Raw genomic sequence first — 15,476 nt, forward strand, 5'->3', positions numbered from 1 at the left:
TTTATTTGACACACACAGAAAGAGAGAGCACAAGCAGGGGGTGTGGCAGGCAGAGGGAGAGGGAGAAGCAGGCTCCCCGCCGAGCAGGGAGCCCAACTTGAGGCTACTCAGCCCCAAGCCCCTGAGATCATGACCTGAGCCCAAGGCAGCTGCTTAACTGACTGCCACCCAGGCGCTCCTGAGTAGCAGTAGAATTTATAAAATGTTAGTAATTGGGATTGATTTTCTCAGGCAAGGAAGAGAAAGTAAAAAAGTTTGTTTTATAATAATAAAAGCTTAGCTAGGAAAAATTTTAACAATGTAGTTGTAGTTCTCTTCCATATAAATGGTATTTGCATCTAAGTATTTAAAGAAAACTACTTTGGGAATTTCACTAATTAGTAGTCAACAATGAATTGCAATTAGATTTATTAGCATCCTTTGTGTGACTGCTGCATGCCAGCCATATGTTCTGTATATAAGTCATGCTTCTAATGTGCTTGAAAATGCTTGTTCTCTTTAGTAGGTAAAGTGCTAATTTATTACACCATTAATATACACATTTCCAGTATCCTACAACCTAATATTGGAAAAGCATCTTACATATCTAACCATCCTCAGGTAAGCACAATGAATTAGAAGATATAGTTTTCATCATTCTCTTCACCTCATCATTGATTTTTTGAGAGTTCATTGTTTAATATTGTTAATTGGTAATACTTTATGTACTTGGGGTGCCTGGGTGGCTCAGTCATTAAGTGTCTGCCTTCGGCTCACGTCATGATCCCAGGGTCCTGGGATGGGGCCCCACATCGGGCTCCTTACTCAGTGGGGAGCCTGCTTCTCCCTCTGCCTGCCTCTCCCCCTGCTTGTGTGCTCTCTCTCTGTTAAATAAATAAATAAAATCTGGAAAAAAAAAAGTAATACTTTATGTACTGTATCATCAGACCATCACAAGTATTTCAGTAGGTGGTGAATTTTAACATTTTATAGTGGTTCATCTGGACCAATTCACTTACCAAAGAAGCTTTCAGTGAAAGCTGGTGCGTACATGTATCTATATATATGTATACACACACATACATAGATATGTATGTGTGTGTACAAATATTCTCCACATTACGTAGAATATATATATTTTTATATATCCACATTAGGAGTGTTATTCATATTTAGAGATTGATCAATTTATCATTTATCCTGGTCTATGATCTGAAGAATGTATTCAATTTTATCTTTTTACCATTTGTTATTTGGTTGTCTCACACTTATTAGAAGTTCTTTCTCTCTCTGATTTCAGATGATGCCTTCATTATATATTGAGATTTCATATTCCTTTTGGTCTATATCCTGATATACTAAATTGTTTCATTAGTCTGCCTATTTATGCATCAATACTACACTGTTTTACTTAGAGTGACTTTATAACATGTTCTAAAATTTGGTTATCTTTCTCACATTGTTTTTCTTTCACAAGGTTTTCCTGGCTTTTCTTTTTAATCATTTTGACAAATAGGCTAAAAAATCAACTTGTAACTTAAGAACAATATGATGGTATTTTATTAGGACTGTTTTAAATTTATAAATTTCCCTCAGGAAAATAGACATCTTTATGATGTTGAATATTCTAAGCTAAGAACTCATCAGTGTCTTTCCATTCATTCAGGTTTATTTTTGTGTTTTTTCAAGAATGCTTTATAGTTTTACTCATGTGAGTCTTGCACTTCTCTTTGTTTAGATGTTTAGATATGTTATTTTTTGCAGAGTAAATATAGTAAATATAGTCGGCTCTTCCATTATTTCTTCTAAGTAAATTTTATTTGTATCCCTAAAGTCTATGGATTTCTGTATTTTAGTTTCCACTCACTCTGAGCCATGGAGGGAACAGATATTATTTTAGTTTCCTTTGAGATTTTGCCTCAAGTAGGCAGATTTTCTTCTATCCTATAGTTTGATGGTAAGTGTGGGTCTTTGTGGGGATCTCAGGTTTATTTCCCTTTCTTCTCACTCTTTAGAAACCCAAGGCCAGAATCACTGGCTGCCCCACAGACTGCCATTTAATCCCTCAAACCCTAGGATCTCAGATCTTTAGTTCCCATTTGGCTGAGTTTAATCTTGGGAATTTTAAGTGGCCTACGGGGAGAATGTTTCTCTTCATAGAGGACGTAGATAGTTCTGTCAGATGCCTGGAGGAACTGCCAGTCAGAAGCAAACGGAATTTTCAGTTTGGAAGGCAGCTATGCTCACCACTATACCACCAACGCCGGAATTTTCAGTTTGGGACGTTGTGGCCTCACTGGAAATGTGAATTCCAGCCCCAAGTTTGCATGAGTGTGAGTTTGTGGTTTTGAATTCTTAGGAGGCATTTCCTCTACCCAACCCCTTTTACCAGCCAAGGCTGAGATAGGTACATTTTCTTACCTGCTCCCTTTGTGTTTATGTTTGCTTGATTTTTAACTTTACCCATTGAGAGTGCTGACTTTTGGAGGTCATTTATCTGGTTTCATCTTCCCACATGATGAGAGGGCTTGGTTTTGTCTTCTCACCTCGTTATGTTCAGCTAAACCAAAAACTTCCAGGGACTGACCCATGTCCTTAGAGAAATTGTAGTGTTAGCGCAGGCTCAGAGAAATTGTAGTGTTAGCGCAGGCTCAGCTCTCTAGATTTGTGCTTTTTTTGTGGTTTGGGCTTGTGAATTTCCTTAGCTTTCTCATTGACCAGGTATGCATTAGGAGGGTATTTAAAAGGGAAGATTTTTTTTCCTGGATATTTGGTCTTTTACTGTTATGAGGAATAGAAGTAAATGTTTTAGTTTTTAAGCTAATTTGAATTGAGTCATGGGTTCTGAAAAGGAGGCATTAAAGGAAATAAATTCTAAAAGACATTGATAGAGATTCAAAACTATCTTGACATTAAGGCCATTTTTTAAAATTAGAGCAGGTTCTAGCTAATCAGCTGTGCCAAAGGACATTCAAGGAGAAAAGCACTGACTCTGATCCAAAAAGATAGGTATGGAAATGAAGTTCTGAGAAAAATGTTGGAATTTTCTTGAGGAAAAAAAAAATCACCCACAACTCTGAGATGTGATCCATCTTCAGGATCTAGGGCTGCAAACATTGCTAATAGCATCATGCTGGCATTGATGACTGAGAGACAGCGAATGTCAGATAACAGGGTAGCTGATTAGTAGAGAAAAAATTATCTTTCAGATGACAAACTTATAGCTCAGAGAGGTTCGATGGTCAGCATATAATCACAAAGGATTGTGGTGCTATCTTGTGGCTGCTTTGCTGTAACAAGCGAATCTAGGAATGAGACAGATTAAATCAAACCAGATTTCTTTGTTTTATTTTTTTAGAGACAATGTGCACAGTGGGTTTCAAATATAAATTATTAACTTTCAGTTTTAATGATAAATCCAGGACATGCAGATCTTGCATGGTGTTTGGAGTGGGGCTGCTAGCATGTGCAGTATAATGAGCACTTTATTTTGTATATATTGTACTGATTTAATATTATCTCCAGTTGGACAGAGTTTACTTCAAGAGATTTATGTTATGAGGACAACTAACAACTAGCTTTTGCAAATATTCTTGCTCCTTGGATTCCATTCTGAGTGAACTCTGGGTTAATAATGAGAACCAGTCTGGGTTGGCTCTGTTCTTTTTTTACTTTTCCCAATGCTATCTTGCCCCTCACTCTTCCCATATGTCTCAGCAAGTGCTATAATAGGGTTGATGGGAGATGTGTGTGTGTGTGTGTGTGTGATATCTTGAAATGAAAGTCTAAAATATATTCGGAAAAAAGTAACAGTAACAACACTTTGGGCATAAGCAAACGTGACGGATGTTGTTAGGAGAAGGGCCATATTTTTCACGGATACAGAGCCCCTTTCTCTGGGGCCAACATTATGTTCCTTCCCAACACACCATGCCTCAATGACTCCACATGCTCCTTCTGTGACAGAATGACAGAAGCACTGATCCTTGAGGCTGTAATCACTCTTGCTATAATTGCTCTTGTTATGGTACACTTCATGCCATCTACAGTGTTTTCCTTCCTGATGGCTAAGAGCTTTCACAGCTATGGAGAGGTTCAGCTCTGTGCTGCTTCCAGAGTCTTGTGTATATGTGCTAAGTCCCTAGTCTCCCACTCCGAGATCGCTGGGCTAAAGGGAAGAGACTGGGTGATGTAGGTCTTGAATTGGCCCTGACGCCAAAACCTCTGAATTGGATCGTTGTCCATTGTTGTTGCCCTTCTCTAAGGATGAGAGGGTAGCTCTGATTAATTCAGACTTATTTCTTTAGTCTCACTGATTTTCTTGGAAGGATTTAAATTCCCTTGTATTTTTTTCTACTTATTTTCCGTATATTTTAAATGTTTTTAAGGGAAAGGTGACCTCTACTGTCTTTCAGACTTCGTGCATCTGGCCACACTCACCAGGTATCCCTTTGTAATGCACCCTTGGAGAGGGTGGAGAGGTGTACCTTGCAGGACAAGGCTTGCTGCCCTCAGGATCCGCCCTAACCGTCCCTCCTGGCCACCAGACCAGTAGCTAGGTCCACCAAGGAAAGGAGAGTCCTCTGGGCCTTCCAAGAAGCAGTCTGTTGTAAGTTTGGGGGATTTGCATAATAGATTCATTCTAACAAGCCCACTCCCCTGAGCCTTTGATTCCTTTCCGTGCTCTGCCAGGGCACTTCTGCCAATGCTGTTCATTTGATGGAAGCCAGCACTTTCCCAAGTGTGCTTGGGACTGGCACTCTTGCCAGGACACTAGATTTTGATTCACAGGAGAGGACCTCCATATTGATAAATTTTGCTTAATTCAGCTTTACATTTTGCCACTCTTGTTTGGTCCAGCAAGCATCATTAGCACCCTTCCCAGGTATACTTTCCTGGTTTTAGCTGGAAGAGCCGAGGCCTGTAGCTCCTTTGAGTAAAATCTGAGAAAGAGAGTATCGGGAAGAGGAAAGAGATATGGAAAAATCCAATCCCTGGTAGTTTCAGAAGAGTCTAGTGTCGTCATGATATGATGGGGAATTCTGGAATGTGAATTCCACCACAAATACTGTCCCACCTTGGGACACGGCAGTGGGGCTTTTGTACCCCCATCCAATCAATTACTGGCATTGACAATGGGATAAGTGGCGTAAAGTTAGTTTCAATCACAGGCCCTCTTCCAGAGATCAGTAGAGTGAACTCTGAGCTAAAGCACTCCATAGAAACTAGGGTTTGGGTGCATCAACCAAGGCAGTAAAGGGGATTGGAGGGGACCAGAACAGGCCACCAAGACAGCATGTTGTGCCATTTATCAAAAATGTTTCTGGTATGTTACTGCTTAGCTGAAAGATAATTTCCAAGTTTTTACTAGTATTTCAACCAGAATGTATTATTCTCTTTTCTCCATGTTTACAACGTGTTGTCTAAACCCCTATTTGTAATTGGTTTAAAATTTCTGAGTTATAGTTAGTCATTTATGTAGCTGTACCCAAATCAGTTGTACATTTTTGGGGAGCAGTCATTCATTCTTTAATGGACCTAACAGAGTGAACTTACACATAGTATTTAATAATTTTTTTTTAAAGATGTGTTTGGTGATATGCATCAGAGTTGGCAGGAGAAGACCTATAGCAATTCCTTTCATAAAGAAGAAATATTCTCAATTTATCTTTTAGGTCAATTTGAATTTTCACATGTTATATCTGCTTAGTGGTTGTGTATGTCAGCAAAGATCTCAGAGATCCTTGGCTATATACGTGTACAACCTGAGCAAACTCAAAAGGGTTTGCTTTGTAACTGACAGATAGCCAATGGTGGTATCCTTGGGAAAAGCTGTGGTCATGGTCTCAGAGAAAATCCTTGAAAAGGGATTCATTAAAGTAAATGTGGAGATAAAGTTTACTTAAGTAAACTTTAGAGATACCCAAAGGAAAACAAAATGTACCTAGTGAATTTTCTTCTCTAGTTTGGCAGAAAAGAAATATCTGTCACCCATTTAGTGTCAGTAGAGTAGAAAACAAACAGAAATGATGCTTTGACAAGAAAATATCAAATGTATTAAGGAGCTTTTTAAACTTGTTAAAAGGCAGATGGGAATAGCATGAATTAAACCAATTCTCTTCATAATATAACTCTTCTTTAAGGCATGAGGTTGAACACTTTCAGTAGTTTGCTTTTTGGTTGTTTGGTTGCTTTTGCAATCTAATTAAAAATTATTCTTTGTAAAATATTCTGTCTCTGATGCTTAATCTACCCATCTTTCAGACCAAGATCCTGAGGTACAGAGTTTGGAGGCAACTTACAAAAACCTAAAAGTAGAACTATTATTATTAAATCCAAGTCTCTAAAAGGAGAGGTCATTCTGTATATGCCAGAGCAGACTGACTCCTTGATGGAACTCTGTAACTTGCCACAGCTCTCCAAACAGTCTTTGAGTCTTGAACAAATTGGTTTGAAATTGGATCTTCCCTCTAGCATCAAGGAGAAACCAGAAGAAGGGCCTATGTGCTGTATCTCTTATATCAAGATCAGTGTGCTTGTTTGGCATGCAATCAATATTTATTGAAAAAAATCAATATTCTTCTTGTTTTTATGACAATATTCATTTTCTACATGGTTACTATATTGTTTAACATTTTATCTCAGTACATTATTGAAATTTCTAATTTAAGTTTAAAATAGAGAAATATTAGGACATGAGGATTATCAAAGATTGGAATAATTTAGCTTAAACATGCTTTTGTTTAGCTGAGCACATTTGAAAACATCTTTATATGGCTTGTGAGTATTTTTCAGTGAAGACTCAGGGATATCTGTTAATAATGATTCAGAAAATAAAAATGAAGTGTTCAGTTAAGTCCACATTTTATCATGTTTGGATTTTAAATTAATGCGAGGTATATTCTCAGATCTGCTCTAACCTGAAAACTCTCAGTTAACTCCTTGATGCTTATCTATCAAGGTCCACAAAAGCAACTTCCTCTTCTTTCAGGAGGCCTGGCTTTCCCCACATTGTCCATAGGAAGCTGGCTTGTGTCTCCAGGACTGAACTAAACTTCTCTATGTTGTGAATAACCAGAGGAAGCAAATGATACACAACTGAAGCAAGTTTCCTGTATTTCTCTTTTCTTGGCATAGGTTTAAATCAGGATGTGATCATTTTCAATCCCTCCCTATCACTTTGCCCATTTTATAAGCAGGCATCTTCTTCCAGCTTCCATTTATCATATGAGAACTTTGTCAACATAAGGTGCTGCAATACATCTACACACACATTTTTTTTTTTTAAGATTTTATTTATTTATCTGAGAGAGAGAATGGGAGACAGAGAGCATGAGAGGGGAAGGGTCAGAGGGAGAAGCAGACCCCCCGCCGAGCAGGGAGCCCGATGCGGGACTCGATCTCGGGACTCCAGGATCATGACCTGAGCTGAAGGCAGTCGCTTAACCAACTGAGCCACCCAGGCGCCCCTACACACACATTTCTAATCTTCATACTATCCTAGCAAGTTCGGTGCTACTGACACATTTTATAGATGAGAAAATGAGCTTTAAAGAAGCTCACAAGCAAGTGGCAAAGGCACAAGTGGAATCTTTGTTTTACTCTAGCACCGTGTTCTTCCCTAAATTCCGTGCCGGCATCCAGGTCCTCAGGGAAGAGTGGATGATTGTTTGGATGGTACATTCTCTTCCACCTTTCAGCTTCAGCACAGTCCTGTTTAGCCCTTTAAATCAGTCACTAGGAGAAGAAGGATCTTTCCCCTATGGGCTTTAGGTTCACTCACATTTGACTCTTAAGTTTGTTCTCCTTAATTAAGGAACATTTTTTGTAAACTGCTGATTCTACCACTTCAAAGAGGCATATATTCTAGAATAAGGTCAGCTTTGAGTTTCAAATGCTCAGCAGCAATTCTTACCTCCCTCAGGGAGTTTTAGGTTCATAAGCCATGAACTTCCAATTTTGAACCCAAGAATCAGGCAAATTTCTCACCTTGTCCTGAGCAACACTGTGTGGGAGCAGGCCTCTCTTCCGCCCCTTCCTCCTACCATGGGGTAGCCCTGCATACCTTACAGCACAGAGGGCAGAGGAGAACTTGGCGCTCTCTGGAGGAGGTGCTTCCAAAAGGAGGAAGGGTGGAGCTGAGTCAAGCATGGGTTGCTCTTATAAACCATTTAATCTGCACAGGGGTAGAGTGATTTGAGGCACAGAGAGGAGCCAATAGTTACTTTAATTGGGCTTTCTTTCCTCATCAGGAAAGGGGAAGAAGCTGTCCTACAATAAAAGGGCCAATGTAAGAACTACGACATAACACTCTATAATCTCAATTTCAAGTATCCTTCTGAGATCACCACCTCCTCTCTGCCCAGCTCACTCCCTTTGATACCCTGACCTTATAGGAGAACTTACTATTCCTCATCTCATTTTCCCATCTCCATCTCTCTGGGTGATGTCAGCTGGGCTATGATTTTAAATACTAATCCTGAGGTGCATTCTATGTGGTTTGTCAGGGGCCCCTGTAAGGTTAAGTCCCAGTTGGCCATGGCAGTACCAGCTCTGTAGTACTGTGACTTAATATAAGAAACTCTTATACAATTGATGCCTTCATATAATGGGCCAAATACTCAGAGGACTATTTGTACTAAGGGAAGTTGATACTTGGCCCAACGACTCCATCACAAGGTTGTTGACACACTAGTTGACATTCGAGAGAAGTACCCAGAATCAACTTGCTTCCCTTGTGTTGGACATGGGTGACCTTGTAGCTTCAATTCAATGTACATTCTTGAGGCTTAGTGCCTAAAGAACTAAGGACTAGCAGTCCGGCCTGAGACTTTTGGCTCTTCGGTCAAAAAGCACCGGTGTTGGGTGCCTGGGTGGCTCAGTTGGTTGAGTGTCTGACTCTTGGTTTCAGCTTAGGTCACGATCTCAGGGTCCTGAGATCAAGCCCCATGTCAGGCTCTGCACTCAGCAGGGAGAATGCTTGAGATTCTCTCCCTTTCCTTCTGCCCCTGCCCCTGCTCATGAGCTCTCTCTCTCGCTCTCTTTCTGAAATAAAAAAATAAATCTTAAAAAAAGCACCAGTGTTTTGGCAGAAAGGACACTCGTCTAGCCACTAACTCCCCGGATGTTTATCTAATGATGGGCATAATGAAGGCTCCAGTTGTGTCTCTAATTCACTCTCTCCTCACTCACATTAGTGCCTTCTCGAGGCCACTGATACAGCATCAATGTAGAGGCCTGAATGTCTCTCACTGTTTGTTGGAAATTGGAAGGTAAATCTCTATCAGCCTAAGGAACTCTTCTCTCAACGACATCTGACCTCATAACTGGAATTTTAGCTGTTTAATATAATAGCTAAGACAAAATAGATAAGAATGTCAGGAGGTAGAGTGGGTAACAAATATATGAACATAGTTGTAGAGGAGAGACCCAGAAGAAAGGTTTAAACTTCCACTTTCCATATCCTAAACTTATATAATTAACAATAGATATATAATTTGTTGAGTTCCTTATTACATGCCAAGGACTTGCATTATTTTATGACCCTGGGAATATTATTGTCTTGTTCAATAGGTGAGAAATCTAAGGCTTCAGAAGTTAAATAACTTGCCAAGGTGACATGGCTAGTAAGCAATGAAGTCGTATTGGCTCCACCCACTCACTCCTGAGGTCAGCTCTGAACCATTCTGTTGAGATGCTGCAAAGATTATGTGAGGGGAAGGGCACCCCTGGGTCTGTGAAAATGGCAGTCCTTTCACTCAGCTCTGTTGCCCTGAGCAAAGAGAAGGGTGGACTTAAATTCCCCTTGTTTTGTTCTCTAGCGAATAGCCTCAGATTGTAGGTAGTCTCTGTTTTTGATGCTCTAAGGCCCTTGAAGGAAAGGCAGCGCTAGGAAAGGGAAGATCATTTTTTGTTGCTCCTGTTTAGTGTTAGTCTGGTTTTAGGGCAGTGCCAGATTGATTTATATTCTTTCTTGCAATGAAAAAAATAAGACAATTTTTATTTAAAAAGGAAAGATTCTTGAAGTCTGTGAGAAATGAATGGAATTAGAGAAGGTTAAATTTTTTTCTCTTTTGACATTTTCTGCTATGTTGACATTTTTCTGTGGTGTTTGGTAGGGGGTGAGACCTTTTCTGTTTTGCTTTATTTATATTTGTCTTAAACCAAGCAAGCTCTTTGTTTTAAACCATTTCCATTGTTTTTCTTTTTCTGTTTTATATGAACATGTCTTTCCAAGAAAATACTAAATTGCTTCTATTTGGTTCAAGGTTAAAATACATTTGTTGAAAAGATCTATATTGTTTTCCTTTGTTTAAAAAATTTACACTAGAAATATATGTATCCTAGAAGGGAAATGAACATTTCTCTTGTTTAAAGGATTTTAAATATTTAGTTTCTGAAAAAAAACCCCACAATTATATGAACAGTAAAGCCATGTTTATACAATACATGCAATTTTGTTGAACTTGATTTTGATAGGCAGGATGGAAAATTTAGGCCAAAAATTTCCTTTGGTATAAAGAAATATCAATATGATATTTCATCAAGGAGCACAGGTGAAGGTTTCCTAACCCAGACTGTAAGGCTACCTTGCCACATTTTGGAGAGTTCTTACATTAGTAAGTTGGTCCTTGTGTGGATGATTGCTTGACTACACAATTTTTCTAGTTTAAGAGTCAGAATTATAGAAGTTCAAGCATTAAAATGACTATCAGCTGGATTTAGCCTTCCTATTTTGTTAGATTTTTTGGTTCTCTTTTTTCAAATGACATTACGCATAGTATAATGAAGAAGATACCCTGTTTGGCCCTCCCTTTGTACAAAGCCACTGGCACCTGTTTTAGCTTCCTAGGGCTGCCATCACGGGTGCCCCAAACATGGTGGCTTCAAACAGCAGAGATGTTTTCTGTCACGGTTCAGGAAGCCAGAAGTCCAAAATCAAGTTGTCAGCCAGGGTGGTTTCTTCTGGAGGCTCTGGGGGAGTATCTGTTCCACGTTGCTTTCCTCGCCTCTGTGGTTGCGGCGATCCTTGGTGTTCGTGCCTTGTGGACGCGTGACTCTAATCTCTACCTCTGTCTTTCCTGACCTTGTCTCCTGGGTGTTTCTGTCCAAATTTCCCTCTTCCCATAAGGACCCCAGTCATTGGGTTAAAGTTCACCCTAGTCCAGGATGACCGCATTTGAACTTGAATATCTCTACAAAGACACCATTTCCACATAAAGTCACACTCACAGGTACTGGGGATAGGACATCGACATATCTTTTTGGGAGATACAATTCAGCCTATACTGGCACCACGATGACATATTAGAAGTCGAAGTCTTGTACTAGGAGAGGGAGTCCATGCCTGAGTGCATAGTCAATGAAATGCTATTTATTCATTAGTTCCATTACTGCAAATCTTAAAGGACTTGTTCAGAATACTTTATTTTCCCAGAATATTGACTTGAAATGACTCAGCTACCGATTGGTGCAGGAAAATCTCATGTTGTTTTCATATTATTGATATTTGCTATAATAAGATTTAAAAGCTGGTAATTTTAGTGGTCTCAGGAGTTTGTAGGTATTAAGAAAATGAGTCAGGATGTATGTGTAACACTCTGTGGCCAGAGGAAGGATTCTGAACTTGGCACTTCCCAGTCCTCAAATTTGCTTGAGGAACTTGAAGGCTAGTCCCAGGAGCTAGCAGAAGAAACAGATTTGGGTGGGGGCAGACTTAGCACTGAACATGTTGGGTGGCTTCACTCTTGAGGATGAGCAGCCTCACTCTGGAGTCTTATCTCCACATACAGTGACATGCTGATGTGCCTGGATGAGGACTTCTGTACATCCTCAGCCAATATACATTTAAGTGCTCAGGAGATTGTGGAGAGGTCCACATGAAGAATGGAGGCCTGCATGTTAGGGTCTGCCTCTGGATAACAGGACAAAAAGAACAGGGTGGGAGCATCTCACTGAGGAAAGATGAAAAAATCTTGAACCAGGACCCATGTGTCATGTGGGAATACTCATGGTCAGACATTATGAAGTTACTGAGAAACCATAACTTGCTTGGTGAAGAGAAACATCTTTGAATTTTTCTACGCTGTCAATTAAAACTTCCTTCTGTTGTTCATTGGCGCTTGTGCCTGTATATTGGGGAATTGAGGGCAGCCTGCTGGGCTCTCCAGTAGAGAGATTGTCTCCAGGTGTCTGCGGGGAGGCTTTGAACGAAGGAAAGTGTTTCACTCACATGAAGTGGTCTGGGTCTTTTCTACTAAGGACAAATCAGGTATGAATGTTATTCTTTGAAAAGCCCTAAAATTGTACACAAAATTTCATGTGAATTTTCATTTTTGAGATGAGGGTCCCTAATCTTAAACTGAAGGCCTTCACGACATAGAGGAGGCTAACCTTACCTCTTTCCAATCTTCTTTGAGTCGATTGAACACAATGAACTTTGTTTCATTTAGGACTTTTGTTCTATGTGGGATACTTTCCCTTCTCTTCCTGTCTTCCTTCCACCCATCCTTACTCCCCCCTGGACGCCTTCTTAGACTGCAAGTCTTAGCTTACATTTCATCTCTTTGACTGTCCCATCTAAAGTATATTCTCTTCTCTCTTTTTCTCTGCTCAGCTCCCTATTTGTTTCCTCTAAAACATGCATCAGTCAGTTGGTTAAGCATCTGCTGACTTAGGTCGTGATCTCAGGGTACCGGGATAAAGCCCCTCTCTAGGCTTCCTGCTCAGTGGGGGGGGTCCGCTTCTCCCTCTCGCTCTGCCCCTACCCCCTCTCGCTCTGCCCCTCCCCCCACTCATGCATGAGTGCTCTCTCTCTCTCAAATAAATAAATAAAATCCTTAAAAAAACCATGCATCAAGACCTACATAATCCATTTATTTTTAATCTATTTTCCAAAGGGCAAGGATCTTGTCTATCTTACTTCTTTTCAAATTCCAAATGCCTACCACACAGTGCCTAAGTGTTCATAGTAGTCTGGAGTAGATGTTCAGGAAGTATTTGTTGAATACAAAATACTTAGAGAACACACTCTAACATGAGGTAAGAACCTAAAGAGCACTAGATTTATAGAATCATAATCCTAAAAGGTCCAGGTAGTAGTTTTTTATACTACAATAGCAATTATTTGTGCTGATGAAATCAGTGACTGTACCCATAATTAGAGCTTAATATACCTTTGCAAAAAGAAATGGAGTTTCTTAAAGTTCCGTTTAAAAAAAAAATCCAGATATTAGCAACCAGTGAACCAAACTCTAAACTGAAATGAAATTTAGAGAAAATTTTCTTCAGTCTAATATAACTTGCTAAAAATAAAAGAACCCAAATATTTCTTGTTACCAAGGCCCACATTTCTGGGCATGTAGAAACACGGTGTATTCTGTTAATCCTTCATGTACCAATAATCTCAAACCTAATGCATAGCAACTCACAGAACAGTGCGCTCACAAAAAGGGGGCTGACTTTGGGCCCAATTCACTGACAGGTTTCAATGGCTAAGCCTTTCTGTGTCTTTTATTTTAGTTCAGTTTTTTAAAGCGAGATCTATACCTACAAACACTAGACTGACTTTCAATAGTAGTTTACTTTTAAATTTCTGAAGACAGTCAGATGGGATATGTGAATCTGCATCTTTGTACTTACGTGACTTCATTTTTTAAAAAGTTCCTCAGCTGCTCCTTTCAGGGGAGTGTTAACAGTGAAGGGTTTAATTATTCATCCAGCGCAATTCTTCAATTTAGGACAGTTGTCACTGATGTAATGGTATTTCAATTTAAGCAACAGAAAACTTGCTTTCTACAGATTATGGTTCTTTCATATAAAAATATATTATAATGCACATCAGAGAGGACTAAGTTAAAGCTTGATTACCCAACGAATTATTTCACAAAAAGCTTTTTCTCCAGTCCATTGCTTTAAGAAATGTCCTCATTTTTCAGTCAGAGGTCTCAACTAATTGCACCATTTATCTAGGTTAAAGCTAGACTTCTAGGTTCAAGAAAATATTATGTTAAAAGCAAGTTTTGTATTTATTTATTTGTGACTTAATTTTCTATAGACATATAAGGAAATATGCTTAAAATTTTAAAATATTCTTTTTCTAACAAAAGCGCTGCACAGTCATTGTAGAAAAACTTAAATGTGAATTAAAAAAATAAAGCATGCCCTAATAAAACTGTCATGAATATCCTTTTGGTGAAATACTTTTATCCATTTTTGAATTATTTCCAGAATAAATTTTCAGTGTGTACAATTTTCAAGTATATTATGCATGTTTGAACTACTTACTGATACTTTATTATTAATAAATCAGATGTAATTTTTCTTTAAGAAGCAGTCTAAATATTAAGATAAAGAATAAAGCCAGACCCACTGAAAAAAAATGAAAAGGGTAACTTATTCCTAAAAATATTAACTAGGAAAAAATAAAATAAGCCAACTCAGTCCTCTAGATCATGTTAACGTAATTACACTGTGATTATGTTCAAGCTCCATGAGGGCAAAGATTTTTGTTAGTTTTGTTCACTGCTTAATTCTTATGCCCAAAACAGTACTTGTCATATATTAATACTAAAAATCATTTGTTGAATGAATTAATCAGGGAAATATAATAAAATTATGGTTTATAAGCAGTTTATAGCCCCTTTTGGCAGTATAAATCTAAATAATCAAAATGTATTCATTCAGTACCTTTCATGTTAGAAGCCCACCTATATTTACCTCTACTTTACATATGAGGAAACCACAGCCCATATTGGTCTCTTTGGTTTTTCTTGCTCTGATTGTCCAGCAAAATTAAGAACTGATCCACACAAAGAGAAATGAGCCACAAATCTACTATGATATTTATTAGCTAGATATCTAAAATCGCGATCTATATTTTCTACATGACTTACTAGAAAATAGTTCTCTCTCTCTCTCTCTCTCTCCCTCTTTTTTTTTTTTTTTTGGAAATTTTAATTCCAGTATAGTTAACACACAGTGTTATGTTAGTTTCAGGTGTACAATTCCATACATCACCCAATGCTTATCAAGACAAGTGTACTCCTTAATCCCCATCACCTGTTTCACCCTCCCCCCCCCCCACCTCTCCTCTAGTAACTACCAGTTCTCTATAGTTAAGAGTCAGCTTCTTGGTTTGTCTCATTCTTTCTCTTGCTCCCTCTCTTTTTTTCTTTTTTCCTCTTTTGCTCTAAATGATAGCCTTGCTGGATAAAGTATTCTTGGCTGTAGATTTTTCCCTTTCAGCACTTTAAATATATCATTCCACTCTCTGGCCTGCAAAGTTTCTGCTGAAAAATCTACTGATAGCCTTCTGGGCTTTCCCTTAAATATGTAACTGTCTTCTTCGCTATTGCTATTTTTATTTTTCTTTCTTTAGTACTACATTTTGCCATTTTATTTACTATGTGTCTTGGCGAGGACCTCTTTTGGTTGATTTTGTTGGGGGACTCTGTGCGTCCATGATCTAGACATCTGTTTCCTTCTCCAGATCAGGG

Source organism: Mirounga angustirostris, unplaced genomic scaffold, assembly GCF_029215605.1.
Source record: "Mirounga angustirostris isolate CCGP_5_RB_7025 unplaced genomic scaffold, mMirAng1.0.hap1 SCAF_12, whole genome shotgun sequence".
In the NCBI taxonomy this organism is placed as follows: Eukaryota; Metazoa; Chordata; class Mammalia; order Carnivora; family Phocidae; genus Mirounga; species Mirounga angustirostris.